Source organism: Empidonax traillii, unplaced genomic scaffold, assembly GCF_003031625.1.
Source record: "Empidonax traillii isolate 1590-97213 ecotype Southwest subspecies unplaced genomic scaffold, ASM303162v1 scaffold787:size292032, whole genome shotgun sequence".
NCBI lineage: Eukaryota > Metazoa > Chordata > Aves > Passeriformes > Tyrannidae > Empidonax > Empidonax traillii.
The window spans coordinates 52,804-58,824 of record NW_020955980.1 but is presented as its reverse complement, the minus strand read 5'-3'; positions in this window follow the sequence as shown (position 1 = coordinate 58,824).

The window sequence follows — 6,021 nt, the reverse complement described above, 5'->3', positions numbered from 1 at the left end:
AAAAATGCACTTCTTTCTCCCGTGTTGCTGATCCTTTTATGTGGAGATGGTTGAATTTCCAGTATCCTTTACTTTCTTTCCTATTTTTTCCTAGGTAAAGGTACAAATTCATTCAAGTGCTGGCATCCACTCAGCTTATCAGTGCATAAAAATATCTGCAATCACTCTGGTTTCAGTGAATTTTTTGGGTCAGTTTTTGATTCTCATTAAGATGTCCACATTTCCCTTGCTGCATACCTTAACTTTTGTTTGCAATTTCCTTCTCATCTCAAATTAGTCTATCCCAGTAATACTTAGTTCTGCTTCTTCGCTTATTTCCCTGTTTCACACAAAACGTTTATGATATTTTCCTTGGCAAAGGCACTTGGAGATTTGAGGTGTTATAAGAATCACTGTGCAGTGCAATGCCTTTTTTTAATCTCAACCAGACCTCCCTCCTTATGAAGCTAAAGCTTTTACAAGTTGCAAAGAGACAGGTCATCAAGACAGTAGAGTGAAACTGCTGTCACAGAAAGTTGCTTGTATTCCTCACTGAGGTGTTCAGTGTGCCCACCCAGTCCTTGGGCAAAAACTGAGTTCAGTGGTGCAGCTGAGCAAAAATGGAACTATTTGATAATTCTTTCAAAAGATTTTGGATGGTCCAAGTTAAAGCAATAAATATAAGGATTGTGTTTGTGGCCCAGACTGACTTTTCCAATGCTATTCAGCTTCTCTGTGCTCTCAAGTCTGGGCAATGGGGGGAGGATAATGCTGATCATTCAGGGAACTGAGGAAAATTTACAAAGTACTCCTGAACTGCTGTTATATGGTAAAAATTGTCAACAGTTCGTCCAGGCATTCCTAATCTGCTCCTGAAAGGACTTCCTAATTACTGAAGCCAGCCTCCCTAGAATCCCAACTGAAAAATCTCATCATCTCCTAACACAGATGGCATGATATGGCCAGCAGCAAATGGAGAGGAAATGTGCGGAGACATAAGCAGAACTTCATCTTGTCATTGCAGAGCTCTGGTTCCAGAGCCAAAAGGACTGAGAATGAGTCTTATCTGCACCTTGGATTTGTCTTCTGTTGGAGCACAGATTCAAAACAACAGCATGAGTTTTGGATTTTTTTTTCCCGTATGTGAATTCTTTAATTATTCTCCAAAAATCTGTAGCTGATTCCATTTCACACCTCGCACTTTGCAGCTCTTCAAGATCTCTGTATGGCGTTGTCATGTTTGGAGATGTTAGCTCAGATTCATCCCATATGTCAGATATTGCTTGGAAGTGAGACAGAAAACAATGAGTTGCAGCATGACAACTTCTATGTGACACTAATGTTATAGAAAAAGAAATCATAGGTGCTGAAAAACTTCCATGACCAAACTGATCTCCCAAGGTAATGGCACTTTAGCAACCTATGATACTTCAGTATCACAGTGGATACTTTGTCCATACTTTGTATGTTAAGTGTTTAGGTTTTGGAATAGTTTTGATTTGTAGCATGTGTAAATGGAGTGGAAGTCCCAGAAGCCACCTGTGTACAATCCAAAGCCAAATACTAAACTCAAAGAATTTTGCCTTTAAAGTGTCCTTGATCGATTAGCTGGTTCTTCCTGTTCCAATAATAGCTTTTCTGATTCTTTCTCTGAAAAGTGAAATCACATTATGAAATTACATTAGTGTGTATTGAGAGTACCAGTTATCTGATCTGACATTCTATGTATTGATTGAAGTGCTGAGAGACAAGAAAGTCATGATTTATAACAGCACAGTGAAAAACTGAGACACGGGTGAGGCAAGGTCACAAAACATGAACAGTAAATGGGAGCTGAGCACACACAGTTCCAGAAAAGCGTGAGCCTGACAGGGCTGCTCTGCGAGGGGAAGGAAGGAATATGGGGTAGTTCTTATTCCCCAAACCAAGTTTGGTCTGCTTAACTGTTTTATTTTTCTGTGTAGTCTTACCAAACTGTATGGAACACAACCCACCAATAGTAAGAATATGTAGTAATACTTAACCCAGAACTTCTTATCTATAGGTCTCAAAAGATCTCAAAAATACTTCAGAAAGGTAAAGCAGCAGAGATGTCCCAAGGTAATTACCAAGTAGGCTGGTGGTGAAGCCAAGACAGCTCCAGCACTCATGAACCCCTGTCCAGAAATCTATCCTTTGTTGAATTGCCTCTAATCGTGGGGGCAAAGAAGGGTGATTTCAGGGTTGTGTTATCATCTGCAGTTTGAAAGAGATGGGCAAGTCACATTTAATTTGAACTGGTTTGTGTAGCCTGTTTGGCTTTGTCAGCCTGCCAGTGTTGACCACTGGGGAAGAGCAAGAGTATCTGTAAGGGGAGGGTTTTTTAAAAGCAAGATTTTTGCTTTAATTGCTATTTACATCTTCCACCCTTCACCCTTTTTCAGCTGCAGGGAGATCTTGTTCTATTTTAAAAGCTTGGGCAGGAACTTGAGGCTAGAGACTGCAGCCAAATCAAACAGGAATCTCCCCAACCTAATAGAGGGTTGGCTGATAATAAAGGCTATCTTCCCAAGCCTTTAAAGCTCTCTTTTTCCAAAGACACTCCCTTATCTGAAGCCTCTGGCTTCCCATGAGAGGGTATAAACATCTTCCTATGCAGCAGGGTACCCTTTGACATTAAGAGGAAAGCACAACTCAAGATAAATTGAAGAGGCTTTTATGTCTAATCTCAGTAAGCATTCAGAGGCTGTGAATGTCTTTTTATCCTGAATTGTTGAGGGTTGTTTTGGTTTTTTGGCTGGAAGCACATTTTCCTTGGAGTTTTATTACATCCCTCATGGCTTCTTTTTTTTTTTCATCTGAGCTGTCAGTGTAGTACTTGTTTGGTCAAGAATTGTGTGTTTACTTGGCATCTTCAGTATATAAAACCCGTGCTGTTCACATGGCTTCCATGCAGCCAGTTCTGCTAATATTTTAAGGCTCTGACTAATGTGGCTTGAGGGTAAATGTTTTCTGACTTTAACATTGTACCTTGCTCACAGGAGCAAATTTTGATGACTTTTTCTTTCACTGACAGAGGTTTCAACTTTGTCAATTCACTGCTATTCCTCATTAGAGGTTTTTTTAAAAGGTGTCAAAGCTTTTTTTCTTTATTTTTTTTTTCCCTCATAGCTGTTGGGATCCTGTCAGTGAACAGCTCATAGAAAGCCCAGCTCACTTTCATACAAATGCACTGGTATATCTAGGTTATTGCTGAAGGCAAGATCCCTGCGTTCCCCTTGTAATAATAATCTCCTCTTCCAGGAGTGCTAAACTCCAATGCACTCTCCAGGACCTTTTCACTGTTCCTTGTTTCATGCCCATTCCCATCCCTCGCATCCCAACCACCCTTCTCCTAGCCAATGCAGACCAAATGAGGTTTCATTCAGAACCTGGTTACTTAAGTGGCCTTATTGTTGTCCTTAAGGACCGAGGCTGAAGGATTTGTGAGGTGCTTTGTGCCAGTCCAGGGCCCTGCTCTTTATTTCTGCTGTGCTCCAGACTGGCCGCAAAGATGCTGGAATTGACCTTTCCCTCCCAGCCGCAGTGCCAGAGTCCTCTCTCTTCTGCTTGGTGGGAGCCAATTAGAAAGAAAGCAAAGACACTTCAGCCTAAGATTTACCCCTGTGGCTTAGCAGCAGTGGTGTCTTTACTCAAAGGCTGTCTTGAACCTCCTGTTTCTATTCCGTGAATGAAGACTGGGGGTTCCTCACATGTTCAGGATAATCACCACAGGCCTTCCACAGTGGATGTTCCCCCATGTTCAAGCCACTTTCATTTCTTTCAAAGGGAAAACGTCCCTTGAGGCTCATGGCGTGAACTTGCTTTTAGATTAAGAACGTGTATTCAACCACCATAATTAACCTTCCATTTTAAAACCTCTGTTTGCAGATCAGCTCCCTACAGGCTAATCTTTCTGTTTGCAGGAATGAGTGAGTAATGCACAGATGCTCTGTCGGGATACTTTACCTATTCATTAACTTTGATTAGATAGCATTTGCTCTCTGCCATCTAAAAGTGCTGCCACTTTCTGATATAATTAGTGTTCCTCCAATTAGGATAAATGACTGTTTCATTACTTTTAATTGGGTCATTAAAGTGCCTCTGGAGCTGACAAGGGTACCTGCACACTCCTTTTTGCAATGTCAAATCAAATTCCAGGAGGCTAATGGAGAAGATAATGTACCAGGGCAGATGTTTCTCATGGCTCTTGCTGAGAGCAGTTCCTGGGTAGTTGATTTTTCTGTGTGCTTGATAGTCTGATTGGTGAAACAGAAGTTCTTGATTGCTGAGACACCTTTTGAAGAAGTCCCTGGACACATCAAAACCTGGAAATTACTTAAAATACATATTGATACGCTTCTGTTGCCATATGAATTCCTTTTACAACTGTGGAGGAGTGTGGTTGTCGCAAGGAAAACATGGAGATAGTGCCTTATCAAGAGCAATCCTTTCATCTTTGTTTACTCATCCCTACATTCAACCACAAGGATGTCTTCTCTCCAGGGGTCATGCTATTTGCTTGCAACCCTTTTTGTTTCTCCAAGAGGCCTTGCAATTCCTTAATCATTAGATACTGCTGTAAACACCATTTTCTGAGAACTAGAGGGCAGATTTCTGGCCCATATCAGGGAACCGTGACTCATATTTTGGGAAGGGACAGAGACACCTCTTTTGCAAGGGAGATTTGAGAGTGACCATGCTGGTCCCTTTCTTTAATTTTTTGGTTCTAGATGTGGAATTCATAGACAGCTGTAAATTTTACAAATGCTTAAGGCCACATCTGCAGAAGAATAACCTTGATCATTTTGGATGCTGCAAGTCAGAAGCTGGTCCAGCTCTGAGATCATCTGCTTCGCCCCTTTGAGATCTAATACTGTTTTGAAAAATTTCTCAGTAAGGGCTAAGATTTTGGGAAGCAAAGATTATATTTCTTGCCGTAGGATTTGTCTACTCAAGATGTAGTAAAAATGCATTTTTTTAAAAAAACTAAAACAACTATGGAATTCCCTAGGTATCTTTCCATTGATGAAACTGGGTCAGATCATAGATTGCTTAAAATGTAAAAAACCCATCTGTTTTTCTCTGCTTTTTTTTTTTTTTTTTTTTTTTTTTTTTTTTTTTTTTTTTTTTTTTTTTTTTTTTTTTTTTTTTTTTTTTTTTTCCCCCCTAGTTTTCTCTGATTTTCAAGCCCTTTTGTTTTCTTCTGCCGTGTGGTCACTTGTTCTGTTTTTACCACAACATAATTGTGTAAGACTTCTACTCCCCAGTTCATTCAGCTTACAACCATCTAGATACTGTTCAGGTTCTCGTCTCAGATGGCTCATCAAAGCCAAAACACCCATTAATCAGTCACCAACTTACTGATTAAGTTTATTTCTAGTAAGTGTATTAGCTCTGAAGAAAAAATAATTCCAAGATGTTTTTCCCATCCTCTTCAAAGTCAGTGGATATCAGGCAGGTGGGCTGCAACCTTTATCCCCTTCAATGACTTCTCAGTGGGTAGACTGAAACATGCAGAGCAGACACAAAAGCCAAGTGGGAGCTAGGCAGGAGGGATTAGATCTTGAGGAATTTTATTTAATTAACCTTCCTGCTAAAGCAATCACATCTCACATCTCAGACTCTCACCCTTCTAGGTCATGCTTTCTCTATCAAACTGTGAAGTAGCACACAGAATTATATAGCTTTCTTGGTATCTTTGATTTAAAATAAAATTTAAAATAAAAAAACTCTGAAGTGACATGGAAGTATAAATAGATGGAGTATGAAGATATTTACTGCTGTGTAAACAGCTATCAGTCTGTCAAAAATGTATGCAGCTGCTGGCTCTCGGTGGGAGGCAAGGCTGAGTCTTGCACCTTGAGCCACTTGTGACAAAGGTTTGCATTGATCCCAGATGCCACTTTCAGAAATGAGGCTCAATACACCTCTAGTCTTTGCAGGAAGTCAGAATAAACCCAACAGCTTCTGTTTAAAATCTGTGCTGGTTTTGCTGTGGGTGGTGTTTCGATGGCGTAACAG